Raw genomic sequence first — 17,900 nt, forward strand, 5'->3', positions numbered from 1 at the left:
AAGTACTCAAACTATGTATTTTTTGGCCTCTACTTAGCTTTTGCTGACAAATGTTACAGATAACACGAGTTGGGTCATCTTTATCGATCTGAAAAAATGCCCAGGCTATGCAAGGCTTAGCACCCATGCGACCTGAAGAGCCACCACGACTTGTGGTGAGAGGCAGAGTTGTGTTTGAGGATGCAGTTGTTGACGTGCTTCCAGTACTACGTCTCTGTCCAGGAAGGCGCAACCTGACCTCGTCGTCACTAGCATCTTCCTCCACCTCCTCTGCTGACCTCATCTCTTGGCTGACTGTGGGTTGACAGTAAGTGGGATCTCCGACCTCATCATCATCACCCTGTGCGTTATCACACCCGTCATCCTCAGAGCCAACCTGTTCCTGCCCTGACAAAAAACTAAAGTTGTCGCTCCAATCAGGTATTTGAGTCTTATCATCGTCTTCCTCATTGTCTCCACCAACAGGAGTTACAGTTTGGGAATGAGGGTCTACATTATGGTCAGAACCTTCTGCGTCTGGTCCTGGATCCGACTCATAAAGATTCTGGGCTCTGCAGACTCAACCATCTGTTCTACCTCATACTCAGACGGGCAGCTGGAGATTTGGGAGCTGTGAGGAAGCAAGTGCGATTTGGGTGACACCTTTGAGGACTGGAGTATTTGTGATGTTGAAGTTGATGTGGAGGAGAGCCCACTTAAAGGAGCACTTGATATCCGTTGAAGCACCTGCTGTTTTTGTGCCTCATCTGGAATTTGTAGCGATTGGCGTGGCCGTAAGAAAGGGATCTTATCACATTGTCCGCTAAAAGAAGTAGACATTTTAGTTTGGCTGGAAGATGGTCTTTCTTCTGCACCTACCCCACGGACACAACCTTTTTTCCCCTTCCCAACACGCCTATTCCCCTTTCCACCAGCAGCAGGCCTTTTTCCACTCATTTTGGTGGTTAACTAATTCACAACTCTGGAGTTGTTTGCACAAAAAAACAATGGATGGTAACCGAGCAGAGCTGAGTGGCCAAACTGTGGTATTAGGCCAAAACTATTGGCTGGGTTAGATGCAGAAAAAAATTATTTTTAATTTGCAACCTGATGGAGGTCAGTATAGATGGACTAATAGACCAAGTCCCACACACCGCTAGAAGCCCAAATATTTTTTCAGAGCTAGATGCAGAAAAAAAATATTTTTAATTTGCAACCTGATGGAGGTCAGTATAGATGGACTAATAGACCAAGTCCCACACACCGCTAGAAGCCCAAATATTTTTTCAGAGCTAGATGCAGAAAAAAATTATATTCAATTTGCAACCTGCTGGACGTCAGTATAGAAGGACTAATAGAACAAGTCCCACACACTGCTAGAAGCCCAAATATTTTTTCAGAGCTAAATGAAGAAAAAATTATTTTTAATTTGCAACCTGATGGAGGTCAGTATAGATGGACTAATAGACCAAGTCCCACACACTGCTAGAAGCCCAAATATTTTTTCAGAGCTAGATGCAGAAAAAAATTATTTTTAATTTGCAACCTGATGGAGGTCAGTATAGATGGACTAATAGACCAAGTCCCACACACCGCTAGAAGCCCAAATATTTTTTCAGAGCTAGATGCAGAAAATTTTTTTATTCAATTTGCAACCTGATGGAGGTCAGTATAGATGGACTAATAGACCAAGTCCCACACACTGCTAGAAGCCCAAATATTTTTTCAGAGCTAGATGCAGAAAAAAAATATTTTTAATTTGCAACCTGATGGAGGTCAGTATAGATGGACTAATAGACCAAGTCCCACACACTGCTAGAAGCCCAAATATTTTTTCAGAGCTAGATGCAGAAAAAAATTATTTTTAATTTGCAACCTGATGGAGGTCAGTATAGATGGACTAATAGAACAAGTCCCACACGCTGCTAGAAGCCCAAATATTTTTTCAGAGATAAATGAAGAAAAAAATTATTTTTAATTTGCAACCTGATGGAGGTCAGTATAGATGGACTAATAGACCAAGTCCCACACACTGCTAGAAGCCCAAATATTTTTTCAGAGCTAGATGCAGAAAAAAATTATTTTTAATTTGCAACCTGATGGAGGTCAGTATAGATGGACTAATAGACCAAGTCCCACACACCGCTAGAAGCCCAAATATTTTTTCAGAGCTAGATGCAGAAAAAAATTATATTCAATTTGCAACCTGCTGGAGGTCAGTATAGAAGGACTAATAGAACAAGTCCCACACACTGCTAGAAGCCCAAATATTTTTTCAGAGCTAAATGAAGAAAAAAATTATTTTTAATTTGCAACCTGATGGAGGTCAGTATAGATGGACTAATAGACCAAGTCCCACACACTGCTAGAAGCCCAAATATTTTTTCAGAGCTAGATGCAGAAAAAAATTATATTCAGTTTGCAACCTGATGGAGGTCAGTATAGATGGACTAATAGAATGATGCTATGCCCAAAAGATTTTACTTCACTAGGTGCAGTAAAAAAATTGGTATTCTATACACAGGTGGTATATCTTGCAACACAGATAGGCTACTCCACTGACTAACACACTCTGCAATAGGCCAAAAAGGATTAGCTTTGCTAGATTCAGCCAAATGCTGTGAAAAAAACTTGCACAGCACTGGCACAGACCTGCCTGGCAAAAACTGATAGGAACTGATGTAACCTAGTCCTGAAAAGGACTCCAATTACAATTAGTCTTTACTCCCACAATCTATCTATTTAAGAGCACAGACCTGCCTGATAAAAGTCGTAGGAAATGCTGTAACCTAGTCCTTAAAAGGACTGCAATCACAACTATTCCCTACTCCCAAGCTATCTGTATATTTGTGCGAAAATTGGCTTGAAATTAACAAGGTATAGCGCACACAGCAACAGCGGTGCCGTCTAACACGCAGCTGCAGCAGTGAGAAAATGGTGGCGACGGGGAAAATGGCTTGGTCTTATAGGGCAAGGACATGTGACATACACTGCCAATCACACATGCCCTTGCTTGTGTGAAAAAAAGCACTTTGCTCCGTGTGTGCGCTGCTGATAGGCTGACAGATTGCACCTCCCCACTGCAAATGCGGGAAAGAGAAAAAAAAATGGAGATCTTCATTGTTCCTGCAGAGATCCATCCCCTGCCCCTCCCCCCGCCCCGCTGTACACTCAAACTGCGTATTAACATTAATTTTCATCATTACTGAGAAAAAATCCAGTTATGATTTTGGTGCACGAACAGTTATCGAACATAGCCTCGAACAGCCGAATTTTTCTCAAATTGTTCGTGTTCGCCGACCGGCTCGAACACCGCCCAAAACAGCTCGAATTTGAGATTGGCGAACAGTTCGAGTAGAACAACGCTCATCTCTAGTCATAAGTATTCAGACCCTTTGCTCAGACACTCATATTTAAGCCACATGCTGTCCATTTCCTTGTGATCCTCCTTGAGATGGTTCTACTCCTTCATTGGAGTCCAGCTGTGTTTAATTAAACTGATAGCACTTGATTTGGAAAGGCACACACCTGTCTATATAAGACCTCACAGCTCACAGTGCAGACCAAATGAGAATCATGAGTTCAAAGGAACTGCCCAATGAGCTAAGATACAGAATTGTGGCAAGGCACAGATCTGGCCAAGTTAACAAAAGAATTTCTGCATTACTCAAGGTTCCTAAGCGCACAGTGGCCTCCATAATCCTTAATTGGAAGAAGTTTGGGACCACCAAAAGTCTTCCAAGACCTGGCCATGCCACCAAACTGAGCAATCGTGGGAGAAGAGCCTTGGTGAGAGAGGTAAAGAAGAACCCTTAGATCACTGTGGCTGAGCTCCAGAGATGGAAACCTTTCTTCAGTCCAAGACATATGAAACCCCGCATAGAGTTTGCTCAAAAACACATGAAGGTCTCCCAGACTATGAGAAATAAGATTCTCTGGTCTGATAAGAAAAAGATAGAACTTTTTGGTGATAATTCTAAGCAGCATGTGTGGAGAAAACCAGGCACTGCTCATCACCTGCCCAATACTATCCCAACAGTGAAACATGGTGGTGGCAACATCATGCTATGGGGGTGTTTTTCAGCTGCAGGGACAGGACGACTGGTTGCAATTGAAAGAAACATGAATGCGGTCAAGTACAGAGATATCCTGGATGAAAACCTCTTCCAGAGTGCTATGGACCTCAGACTTGGCTGAAGGTTCACCTTCCAACAAGACAATGACCCTAAGCACACAGCTAAAACAACAAAGGAGTGACTTCAGAACAGCTCTGTGACCATTCTTGACTGGCCCAGCCAGAGCCCTGACCTAAACCCGATTGAGCATCTCTGGAGAGACCTGAAAATGTCTGTCCACCAACGTTCACCATCCAACCTGATGGAACTGGAGAAGATCTGCAAGGAAGAATGGCAGAGGATCCCCAAATCCAGGTGTGAAACGCTTGTTGCATCATTCCCAATAAGACTCATGGCTGTACTAGCTCAAAAGGGTGCTTCTACTCAATACTGAGCAAAGAGTCTGAATAATTATGACCGTATGAAATATTTCAGTTTTTCTTTTTTAATAAATTTGCAAAAATTTCTACATTTCTATTTTTTTTTGGTCAAGATGGGGTGTAGAGTGTACTTTAATGAGAAAAAAAGGAACTTTTTAGAATTTACAAAATGGCTGCAATGAAATAAAGAGTGAAAAATTTAAAAGGGTCTGAATACTTTCCGTACCCACTGTATAACAAAAAACATAATTATCCTATGAACTACTCTAAGCAAGTTCTTCAATTCTATAAATACAAATAGATTATGTTCACATAAGAAATTGTATTAATTTCCTAAAAAATCTCCCCATATATATTGGTTCTTCCTTTTTTAGGGCTCAGGCTGTCCATAAGATTGTGTTTAGTAGAATTTACTTCGGGATCTTGTTCGTTCCTGAGAAAAATTTTGTAGTTCTTGGCCATTCAGTGGGACACCTTGGACATTGTTGCATTGTGTTTCCCATACTGGGTATCTACCAATACTTTACACATTTTTGACAATGTTTGATCATACCTATGCCCTTGGGTCCACAGCTGTAGTAGCAATGTAATATGAACCAGAGCAATAGTCTATTGTAAATTTCAGAAACTAAAGGACACAAATTACATGGTTTTCAAAAAATAGCCATATATATTTAATAGCCGTCCAGCTGTCATTTGTTCAGGAGAGGTAACCCACTACCAAAGGTGTCTACTAGTGGCTTTAGATGCCCATATACCTTCAAAGGCTGTCAACTGGATATTTAATTGGCAGCCAGCTTTTTAGTTCTGATCTCCCATCCCCCATCTTAATGTGCATTTGTTTTCAATAGGGAGTTAAGAATATGTTGCAGTCAGACATCTCTGGTGACAGCTTAGTTCCTTTAAAAAAGAAAGTAGCATTGAAATTCAAGATGATTAAGTCTTCTTCTACCGTCATCAGTCAGGAAAGAGTTGGGAGGTCCCCATTAGATATTTGGCCTGTCCTACAGAAATGGGTGGCTTTGCCAAACTTTGCACTAATGTGTGTGGGAACCTTAGCTCCCCTCTCTCCATTTACCTCCTAGCTGAAGAGAACATCTATGATGTTTCATTGCACAGCCCATGACTGCTTAGGCCGTTGGTTGGCTTTAATATCATGTAGGTGTTGAAGGACATCATTGCTGCAGAATATTACAGTGGTGAAGGATAGAAGCGGTGGTACTATAATAATTGCAGATTTATTAGTTAAGTAATGTGTATTTCTCTATTTTAAGTAATATCCTCCTTGACCCAAATTTGAAGAAGTTGGAAAACCACTGTGCACCTCCTCTCCTGAAACTCATAGGTGCTCTCGAGGCTGTGAGAATCCTATAGTCTTTGTACCAATGTAATACAGAAGCATGAGGACCACAGAGAAGAGGAGTTAAGATGAAATGATAGATTAGAAAAGCAAAGCGTCTTGACATTTCAATAACTGCACTGATGTTCGGTTATTGTCATGTCATATAATTAAACTTGAAAGATGAGTGTTCTTAATCTTAGTTACCCAGTCAAAACAATCACGTAGAATTCTTTAACATGATCTCTCTAAACTGAATTGATGCTGGTGGTAACAAAGAAGAATAGAACAAGGTGGAGGAGAAGACTCAGATTATCCTCAAGGGTCTTTGGTATTGTCTCACAGAAGACAATGTGTTACATTTTTGGTTTTAAAGAAGCTATAAACCAGTTGGGCTTGTCTCACCATGTACTATCATAATCTTCGTAAAGTGTGGTGCATGAACTTTTAGCATAGTACCTTATTTAGATAAAGCTTCAGTTAGAAGCTTCAGTCATTTTTACTTCAAGTAAGTAAGATATTGAGCTTGGTCCACAATCCACAAGGTCGGGTAGTTGTAACAGTCTGTGCTCTGCCTGCTGATGGTTACAGCCAGAGGTTTGGGTTTTTTTACAGCCTTTGGCTCGATCTTGAGGCACCGCGACTTGATGGATGAAGGATCTGTAGGAAGATCAATCTTGTGCAAGCTTAGATAGGTCCACCAAGGTCTTCTCCACCATTATCTTGATAATATCAAGCCCTCAGGTTGCTGGTCTTCCTCTTCGTCTTGTTCCTTCTTTTTTTCCGACCATGATGTCCTTCTCCAGGGATTGCTCTCTTCGTATTATATGTCCAAAGTAGTCAAGTCGTAGCTTGGTGATTCTTGCTTTGAGTGACATATCTGGCTTGAATTGTTCCAAAATTGATTTCCTTGTTCTTCTTGCCATCCATGGTATTGATAACATCTTTCTCACATTTGAAAGGAGTTGATTCTTCTTCTGTCATGTTTCTTTATCGTCCAGGTTTTGCATCTGTATGTTGCTACAGAAAAGTTCAAACTATATACGAGCCGTGTCTTCGTTGCCAGTGAAATGTTTCTTTATTTGATGACCACTAGATGAGAATAATGCAGTATCAGCCTTCACTGGCCAACCGTGAATGGCAAAATCACATTACATATGACGCGCCCCCCTGGGCTGTGGGGTACTCGGTAGCCTGGCCGGTCAGTGCTGGGGATGTCACGGTGGCAGTGTCCTGGTCCGTGACCCAGGTCGGTCAATAAAAGGGGAATGAAGTAAAAGGGAAATAAAGTTTTTATATATAATGTTTGTGACGCCACCTGTGGTATGCGGCTATATGGAGCCGCCGCTGTGGTGCAGATCCTCTGGAGCTGATGATGACGCAGCTGAGTTGGTTCAGCTCTCCGCAGGCAGAGCTTAGCTCCAGGGCAGGATGAAGTGATACTATAGGGTAGATGTGGTTGGTGTGATGTAATGCAGGTGATGGCGCAGATAATAATTCTAAGACACAGTGGGGTACAGTCTTCAGATATGCTCACAGTTGTCAGACTCCAGGTTATCAGCGCCAGGGTAACCTCCCACGCCATCCTGTGTTCACCAAGGGAGAGATTACGCAATCTCCCAGGTATTTCAGGAATACATAACGGGACCCCATTTTGTGTGTCTTCCTTGGTCGTCTTCCTGCGCTGGCTCTCACCCTCCTGCCCTGTGCCTCGCAATCAGTGTCCCAAACCGGTAGCCTCGAAATTTGGCGGGCAACGTGCAGTCCCTTGAATCCTATGCGGCCACCTTTTCGGCGATATAATTGCGGCAGTGGGCAGCTTTACCCTGAAAGTACAGTAGCCTCCGGTTCCTAGCTGAGCCTGGTTATCCTCCACTAGTTAGGGGCCGGTCCGCTTTGCAGCCTGATCCCTCCACGTCCTTGTAGATTTGAGCGCATGGGTGGCTTCTGCTCTCGCCGTGCCCCTGGGATCCACTCCGTTCTTGGAGCCTTCCCTCTGCTCCAGTCCTCTCCCAGCCTGTCCTCCTGGGCCTCTCAGTCTAGGCCTGCTCCTCTCTCCTCTCTTTCTGAGCAGAGCTCCTACAGAGCTCCTGCTCCCACTCTTTCTCCTCTCAGACTGGACTGTCTCTTCCAAGATGGTTCCCTCTTTGTACTCCTACTCAAAGTGCTCCCCTGACTGCTTCCTCCACCAACACCCATGTTAAAAGGCTCGGATGCCGCACACAGCACGCAGAGAGTATGGCAGAGGTTTAATTCAAGATTTGGTTTCTCCATGCAGGGAGTGTAAATTTAAGTAACACAGCAATAAAACAGTAAAATCGGACAATAAACGATTGTGGTTTAACTATAACACGGAAAGGATGAACAATACGGTGCAGTCCCAAAAGTTCAGGCTGAATAAGAGAAGGTAGATTACTGGAGGCTTGCACTTATCTGTCCTTTAGCAATAACTACGTCCGTCTTCAGACACTCACTCCTGAGGGTGTCCGTCTTCTGGCGGCAGTGGGCGGTCTCGGGTCTCACCCACTGGGCCCCCAGTCCTTTTGACCACACGACAGTGGTCACGACTCCTTTAAGAGCCGTAGCAAGCTCCTCCGGCGTACAACAAACTGTGCTAGGATCACTAATCCCAGGTGCGTCCTCACCCGTAGGTCACCGTCAGATGTCTGGAAAACTGTGGTGATGCAGGTAACTGAACGATCACTTTCTGTAGGCCCGGTACAGACCGCACACCCCTTGTTTTGCAGCAAGCTGTGTCACCCATTCGTCCGTCACCGCAAACAGGTCAGCACGTCTCTATTTCACTGAGGACAGGGCAGCACGTCTCTCTCTCGTTGGTCAGACTGTTTCTCCCCAACTGCCGATCTGCTCTCCACAACCAACTGTCTCTTTCGCGCGAGCCAAGACACCTGACTTCCTCTCTTCCGTCCCTCTCCTCTGTCCCCCAGCACTGTCCAGGAAGTCCCCCGTGCACTCTTAATCCCATCCCCTGGCAACACTGGGCAGGACCCTGGCAGTTCTGGCGCCGGAGCTCCGCACCTGTCCCTAAGCAAGTCTTCCTTCTTACACTCCCGCTCCCTTTGAGCTCGCCATTCCACGGGTGACAATTTTTTCACCAGGCGCTCACACTCTCTGACCTCTTGGATGATACGTTGCCAGAAGAACTGATCCTGATAGTAGCGGATACGCGGCACACCAGCCGTGGATCGTTCGGACCGGCGTAACGCAGTTGGAGCGCAGGGTACTTGAGAGTTGCTGGGGTTCCCAACTTCGCCCGGCTCAGCCTGACGGAGCAGTGGGCCCTCCTCTCTCGTGTGGGAAGCTGTGGGCGATGTGAGACTGGGGATCGCAGCCACTATAGTCTCTTCCTCCTCATCATCGTAGACGGGTGCACTGGGTGTGGGATCTCTCGTCCTTGTGCTGAGCTCTTCCTTCTTTTCCTCATCGCTAGACAAACGGCCGTAACATGCTTCGATGAACGATTCTAGTTGAAGCTGCTTCTTCCCCCTCAGGCTGAACCTCATACACCAGTCCTTCAGGACTAACTCTCCATTTTACTCGATACGGGGGTCGACTCCCACCGTCTACTCAGCTTGCCCCAGGGTCTCTTGTACCGTACCAACACCCGTTCTCCCAACTTAAGGGCTGTCCCCTGAAGAGGTGGCATTTCATGGTGCCTATGTTCCTTAAACTTCTGCTGCACCAACCTCCGAAGAGACTGCAACCGGTGTCGATGCTCCTTGACCCAGGTAGATGGGCTCGTCCGGGGCCAGTCCTCCACGGGATCTAGTTCGAGCTCGGTGATCTCCCTACTGTTACAACCCTCCTGTTAGCTTTTGCTATCTTGTGTTTTGCGGTCACGTGACCAGCTGCCTATATATTCCAGCTCCGCCCTTCTGGCTTTGCTGGACTTCAGTGTTGTTTGGACTGTCTCTCTAGCCAGGTGCTTCGGTGCCTATCTCTGTCAGTTCTTGGTCCTCTGGGACCGGTAGTACTTTTTGTCAGTTTGTCCTTTTTGCTCTGCAACAACTTCTGTTTAGGAGGTGTCCCATTTTTGTCCCAGTCCTTAGTTTTTTTAGGGATCCCTCCCTTAATTCTATAGGTCTCCGTTCAGACTAGCCGAGGACAAAGGCGGGTCTGTTCACAAGGAACAGGCAGCCCGCTACATCGTAGGGATTACTGTAGGGACAGCTTTCCTTATCTTTCCTTAGTTTTGTTGCAGATCATAACAGTAAGTCCAGCCCAAAAGAAAATAAAAAAAACTCAAAGGAAAGAAATTCGGGGATCAGTATGGTTTCCGTCCAGGATTTGGCTCAACGCCTGCAGGGATTGTCTCTGGAGGTGGCTGAGCTTCAGCAACACGTGAGTAGCTGTCCTGGAGCGCATTTTGTGGAACCGAAGGTAGGACTGCCTGATGTTTTTTATGGTAAACAGCAAGATTTTTTTTTCCTTTAAAAATGCTTGTTTGCTATATTTTCGTTTGAGACCAAGATCCTCTGGGAATGAATCACAGCACATTGGTTTTATTATGTCACTTTTGCACAAAGAACCACAGGGTTGGGCCTTTTCTGTCCAACCTAATGACCCGTGTTTAAGTTCTGTTGAAGAATTTTTTTCTGCTATGGGGCTATTATATGACGATCCTGATTGAATCTCATGTGCTGAATCAGAACTTAGACGTTTGAATCAGGGGTCAGATGATGTTGAAATTTATTGCACAAACTTCAGGAGATGGGCTTCAGAAGTTAAATGGAATGATTCTGCATTGAAATGTTTATTTCTTGCTGGTCTGAGTGAAAGGGTTAAAGATTTGATAATTGCATTCCCTGCACCTGAGACTCTGCAGGAAGCTATGCAGTTAGCTGTTCGTATAGACAGGAGACTGAGGTCCGGGGTTAATGATGTAAAGACTCCTGTAACTTCAGGTCCTAGTTCCCAGAAAATCTGCTCTGACAGCGAAGAACCAATGGAGCTTGGGGCGATGTCACTACGCTCTCAGGAAAGAGATCGGAGATTCGCCGAAGGTTTGTGTCTTTATTGTGGTAAAAATAACCATTTGATTAAGTATTGTGAGCGTCGCTTAAGTAAAGAAAAATAAAAAGGTCAGTTACGCCCATATAGATTGTTTACGCTGTGCAGGAATATTTCTTTCTGGGAGTACTACTCTACAAGGAGATTTGATTGAATTTCAGGTATTTGTGGATTGTGGTTCAACATTTAATGTGATTGATAAAGGGTTTTTGGAAAACCTTAAATTGAAATCCAATCCTTTGTCATCACCTATTTCTGTGGTTGCAATTGATAACACTCCTTTGAAATGTATTCCTCACAAGACTGCTGCATTTCCTCTCACTATCAATGGAAATCAAGAAATTTTGGACTTGGTTGTTTTGGATAATTTGCCCTCTCCAGTTGTTCTAGGATTGCCTTGGTTAAAACTTCACAATCCTTTATTGGACTGGTCTACTAATGTGATTAAGTCTTGGAGTCCGAAGTGCTATGATAAATGTTGTAATGGTCGCATTGCGGCTGTGGAAAAAGGTGAATTACCTGTACCTATTCAAGATTTTTGGAGGGTTTTTTCGGAGGAGGAGGCGCAAGTTTTACCTCCTCATAGGGATTATGATTGCGCCAAGACACTCGCTAAGGCGTCTGTTAAGGAGATTGTCAAGCTCCATGGCGTTCCCACGGATATTGTTTCTGATAGAGGACCTCAGTTTGTGGCTCACTTTTGGCGTGCTTTTTGTGACAGGTTGGGAGTCCATTTGTGATTTTCATCTGGTTATCATTCTGAATCAAATGGACAGACTGAAAGAAAGAATCAGGATGTAGAACAGTTTTATCGTTGTTTTGTGGCGGACAATCAAGAGGTGTGGTCTGAGTTTCTGCCTCTCGCAGAATTTGCTCTTAACAATCATACATCCTCCTCTGCTGGGTGCTCTCCTTTTTTTTGTTGTACTGGGAGACATCCGTCTTCTGGTTCGTTCTCCATATTGGGGTGGGCGGTGCCGGAGGAGGAGAATTTTTCCGGTGATTTGGAGAGAGTTTGGACTAATGTACGTTGTAACCTGCAAGAGGCTAACAAGAAGTCCAAGAAGTATTTTGACAGGAAACGTAAAGAGGTTTTGTTTACTGTGGGTGACATGGTTTGGTTGTCCTCGAAGAACCTGCGGTTGAGGATTCCCTCTAAAAAACCGGGTCCTAAGTTTGTGGGTCCATTTAAAGTGCTTCAGGTTGTTAACCCGTTTGCTGTTAGGTTGGATGTCCCTATTTCCTGGAAGATTAATCCTGTGTTTCATGTTTCCTTGTTGAAAAAGGCTGACGTATCTAATAGGGACGCCACTGTCACAGTTCCCCCTGTGGTGGTAGACGGCGAATAAGAAATTTCTCATATTTTGAATTCTAGATGGCATAGAGGGAAATTACAGTATCTTGTCTCCTGGAAGGGTTTCGGTCCCGAAGACAACTCCTAGGTAAGGACGGATGATGTCTCTGCTCTTAGGCTTGTTAAAGCTTTCCACAGGAGGTTTCCAGATAGGCCTGGGCCTGGAGTATCTGGAAGATCCTCATAGAAGAGCCAGAAGATACTCATAGAAGAGGGGGTACTGTTAGAACCCTCCTGTTAGTTTTTGCTATCTTGTGTTTTGCGGTCACGTGACCAGCTGCCTATATATTCCAGCTCCGCCCTTCTGGCTTTGCTGGACTTCAGTGTTGTTTTTACTGTCTCTCTAGCCAGGAGCTTCGGTGCCTATCTCTGTCAGTTCTTGGTCCTCTGGGACCGTTAGTACTTTTTGTCAGTTTGTCCTTTTTGCTCTGCAACAACTTCTGTTTAGGAGGTGACCCATTTTTGTCCCAGTCCTTAGTTCTTTTAGGGACCCCTCCCTTAATTCTATAGGTCTCCGTTCAGACTAGCCGAGGACGAAGGTGGGTCTGTTCACAAGGAACCGGCTGCCCGCAACATCATAGGGATTCAGCTTAGTCTTACTGTAGGGACAGCTTTCCTTATCTTTCCTTAGTTTTGTTGCAGATCATAACACCTACCCTTTTGTCCAAACAGCAGGGTGTAGGGGGTGAACACTGTGTCACTATGTACCCGGTTATTATAGGCCCACACCAGCTCGGCCACAAACTCCGGCCAGCGTACCTTCCGATCTTCTTCCAAGGTTCGAAGCATCTGGATCATAGTTCTGTTGAAGCGTTCACAGGACCCATTCCCTTGCGGATGGTAAGGGGTTGTCCTAGACTTCTCGATCTTGTATAGCCGGTGCAGCTCCTCCATCACCCGTCCTTGGAAACAAGCTCCTTGATCGGAGTGAATTCTCTTCGGACAGCCATAGACCCTGATGAAGTCCTGACAGATAGCCTGGGCAGCAGATTCAGCTGTCTGATCCCTGGTCGGAGTTACCACCGTGAATTTCGTGAAGTGGTCGGTCATGACTAGGCAATGTCCATACCCGAGATGCGCCGGCCCGATGGTCAGGTAGTCGATCATCAACACCTCTAAGGGCGCAGCCGTCACAATGGTCTGGATGGGGGCCCGCTGCTCTGGGGTTTTCACCAACTCACAACTCCGGCACTTCTGGCAGACGTTTTCCACTGCAACTCTTAGCTGGGGGTGGTACACCAGCCTCTGCAGCCACTGGAAGGTCTTTTCGGGTCCAAAGTATTCTCCCCGCTCGTGTGCTTCCTTGGCCAGTGTCCCGATCACACTTTCTGGAAACACTACTTGCCAAGTGGGGCCGAACTCCCGTACCAACTGGACCCGTCTGTACAACAAGCCGTCCTGCAGGCTCAGTCTCTCCCACTGCCGCAGCATCTTCAGTCCCTCTGGCATCAGGGTCCCCCTTTCTTCATGGTTAGGGACTTGTTTCAAAGCCACCCACTGTCGCAACCGCGCAATCTCTCCATCCATTTGCTGTATCCATACCCACTCGTCCCTGGGCCGCCCCAACACGTGTCCTTCTTTCACTTCCCCTATCTGTCCCTGCGTAGCGGACAACGGGCTGCCAACCCTCCGTAAGCTGTGCACCTCTTCGGCCTCCAGTTCTTCGTCTCGGTAATGGTCTGGGTGCTCATGGGTCACCCTGGAGAGGGCATCAGCATGCGTGTTTTCAGCCCTAGGCCGGTAGGTGATCTTATACCGGTACCGAGCCATGCGAGCCACCCATCGTTGTTCCAGGGCTCCCAACTTCGCGTTCTCCAGATGAGCCAACGGGTTGTTGTCTGTCTTCACCAACACTTCAGACCCCGACAAGTACTCTGCGAACTTTTCTGTCATTGCCCACACTAGGTCCAACAATTCCAGTTTAAAGGAGCTGTAATTGTCTGGGTTCTTCTCCGAGTCTCGGAGGGAGCGACTTGCATATGCTATCACCCGCTCTCTCCCCTCCTGCTCCTGCAACAGCACGGCCCCTAGACCAAGGAGACTTCCATCGGTGTGAAGAATGAAGGGCTGAGAAAAGTCTGCGTAGGCCAGTATGGGAGCTTCCGTCAGGGCCATCTTCAAGGCCCTGAAGGCCTCCTCCTGTTCTCTTCCCCATTTCACTGTTCAATTTTTCGAGCCCACAGGTATCCCTTGAAGGAGCTCCAGTAGCGGATTAGTGATGCGCGTGAAATTTTTCACGAATCTGCGGTAATACCCTGCGAGTCCTAGGAAGGCCCGCACTTCTTTTACATTCTTCGGGGTGGGCCACTCTTGCACGGCGGACACTTTCTCCCGAGTGGGCCTGACTCCTTCACCCGACACCGTGTGCCCGAGGTACTCAACCTGCTTGTGGAATATGACATTTTTGTGGCTTCACCTTCAGGCCGTGATTTCGAAGGCGACTCAAGACTTGCTCCAGTCGTCGTAGATGTTCCTGGAAGGTAGACGCATAGACGATGATGTCATCGAGGTAGATCAGTGTGGCCTCAAAGTTCAGATCGCCTAAACATCTCTCCAACAAACGTTGAAAGGTCCCGGGAGCGTTGGTTAGGCCAAAAGGCATCCGATTAAACTCTAAGAGTCCCATGGGCAACATGAATGCTGTCTTGGCGCGGTCGTGTTCAGCCACTGGCACTTGCCAGTATCCGCTGGCCAGATCCAGGGAGGAGAAGTATTTCGCCTTGCCTAGGGCAGAGAGAGACTCCTCAATCCTGGGTAAAGGGTATGAGTCTCTTACGGTGCAAGCATTTAGCCGCCTGTAGTCCACACAGAATCGTAGGGTTCCATCCTTCTTCCTGACCAGGACGATTGGAGCCGCCCACGGGCTCTGGCTTTACCGAATCACCCCATTCTGTATCACATGGGCCAGCATTTCTTTCACCTCCTGGTACATTTGCAGCGGTATCTGTCTATACTGTTCCCGTACCGGAGCAGCATTTCCCGTAGGGATCTCATGGGTGATGGCCTCGGTACATCCAAAGTCGTCCTCATGTCGGGCTAAGATGTCCTGGACCGTCCCATCATCTCTTCGACCTGGTACACCTGTTCCGTCGTGAGCCCTGTCAAATCAGCACACATCTGTTCTAGGATGCTTCGACCGTCCATAGTCTGAGGTCGAGGAAACCCCGATCGTACGGTGATCGCCAGAGTCCAGGGCTCCCCCCTTATGGCTGACAATTGTATCGCATCTGGCGGTTCCAGCTGTTCTGGCATCCCCAGGATCTGGGCCATTTCAGTCCTGGCGGGAAGAATGAGCTCACTCGGATTCAGGTTCACGCATCCTACCACCACGTTTCCCTTATGGACGGTAGCCAAGGTCCGCGCTACCAATAGACCCAGAGGCACCTTGTTCACGGTGGATGACTCAATCTGAATCTCTACCCCTTCTAGTGGGGTGCAGGCTCGGACGGGCAAAGTGAGGACTGTCTGTCCTGATGGTAAGGTGAGGGTGTTGGTATTATCACCTTTCCCAGAACTTTTCCCCACCCGAGGTCTCTTGCACCTGGGCAACCCTGATCAGCTGCTGGAGGGCCTTCCTTTGAGGGGCTCTAGAGTTCCACCGCCCTAGTGTGAGCTCTCGTGGTTCCCTAATCAGGATCTGCCCGATTTCCTTCAGCATGTTCATATCGAGGGTCACTGGTGATCCTGGGCCGGCATCTCCGCCTGTCAAGACGACTCCTTTTCTTCCCACATCTTGTACGCACACCCGGATGCATAACCACACTACTCCTGTGACCGGAATGGGCAGTTGGTTAGCGGCTGTGAGCTTTATCAAGGGACCCCCTTCATTTCGGGCCATCTCTGGGTACCGCTGACGGAAATAAGTTTCTCCCATGGTGGTCATTTGAGATCCCGTGTCGATCAAGCAGTGAACCCCCCATCCGCCAAGCTCGGCCCACACTGTCGGGCTCATGGATATTAAGTCTTCGGGACTCACTGCCTTCCTCCGCTCCGGGTTGCGTCCCTCACACCCGGAGTCCGTCAGTTTAACGGCTGCCGGGACAGAGGCCTTCCTCGACTGGCACAGCTCCTGGCGTAATGCCCCATGCTCCCACAATTCCAACACGTTAGTCCCCTGTCTGCAGGGGGCTCTGTTCCAACCCGTGGTCTGGGCTCGTCCTTTACTTCGCCCTGGGGTCTCAGGTCAACTGTTCCGGCTCTCACTAATTGAGCCACTCGAATATTGTACCACTCTTCTCGCATTTCTTGGATCTCCCGCCGCATCTCTCGGGCCCATTCTGGTTCGGCCGTGGACAACAGGGGCACTGCATTGTCGGGGACCATCCCTGTCAGGATCACTGCCCCCATCTCCTGTTCCCTCACGCGGGCCTCTGCCCCTGCCTCCAGAAATGTCATACGTGGGTTGGTGCGCAAGCGCTCTCGCAATGCCTGTCTCAGCTGCGCTTCTCTGAGGCCGGCTACGAACTGGTTCCTAAGTACTAGGTCCGGGGGCCCCACTCCCACGTCCTCTCAGTTCGTTTTCCTAGTGATTTAAGTGTACATACTCTGTAGGGCGTTGACATATTGGGTTACAGTCTCCCCCTCCCTTTGTACTTGTTGGAACAGTCGCATCCTTAACTCTGCCACATTAGTAGGGTCCCCATGCATTTCTTCTAGGATCCGTGCCACCTTTTCCACCGTATTTTGGTCAGTGGGGGAACGAAACATTACTGACTGTCGAGCTTCTCCTTCTAAAGCCAGCAAAGCTATCTCTGCTTGCATATTGGGGGTCATTGGGTGCATCCGTAACATGCTCTTAACCCGTTCTACCCAATCCCACAGCATCATGTTGTCTCCGGTAAACTTTGGGAGATTATTCAACATGGCGCCCAGGGGTAGGCTAGCTGTAGGGGCTCTCGCGCTGGCCTGGTCTGCCATGCCTGCAACTGCCTCTGGGGACGACATCCTGCCGACTACGCCAAATGTTAAAAGGCTCGGATACCGCACACAGCACGCAGAGAGTATGGCAGAGGTTTAATTCAAGATTTGGTTTCTCCACGCAGTGAGTGTAAATTTAACTAACACAACAATAAAACAGTAAAATCGGACCATAAATGATTGTGGTTTAACTATAACACAGAAAGGATGAACAATACGGTGCAGTCCCAAAAGTTCAGGCTGAATAAGAGAAGGTAGATTACTGGAGGCTTGCACTTATCTGTCCTTTAGCGATAACTACGTCCGTCTTCAGACACTTACTCCTGAGAGTGTCCGCCTTCTGGCGGCAGTGGGCGGTCTCGGGTCTCACCCACTGGGCCCCCAGTTCTTTTGACCACACGACAGTGGTCAAGACTCCTTTAAGAGCCATAGCAAGCTCCTCCGGCTTACAACAAACTGCGTTAGGATCACTAATCACGGGTGCGTCCTCACCCGTAGGTCACCGTCAGATGTATGGAAAACTGTGGTGATGCAGGTAACTGAACGATCACTTTCTGTAGGCCCGGTACAGACCGCACGCCCCTTGTTTTGCTGCAAGCTGTGCCATCCGATCGTCCGTCACCGCAAACAGGTCAGCATGTCTCTATTTCACCGAGGACAGGGCAGCACGTCTCTCTCTCGTTGTCTGCAGGTCAGACTGTTTCTCCCCAACTGCCGGTCTGCTCTCCACAACCAACTGTCTCTTTCGCACGAGCCCAGACACCTGACTTCCTCTCTTCCGTCCC

The sequence above is a fragment of the Phyllobates terribilis genome, unplaced genomic scaffold, assembly GCF_046119375.1.
Source record: "Phyllobates terribilis strain yellow unplaced genomic scaffold, ASM4611937v1 Scaffold_12__6_contigs__length_324123572, whole genome shotgun sequence".
In the NCBI taxonomy this organism is placed as follows: Eukaryota; Metazoa; Chordata; class Amphibia; order Anura; family Dendrobatidae; genus Phyllobates; species Phyllobates terribilis.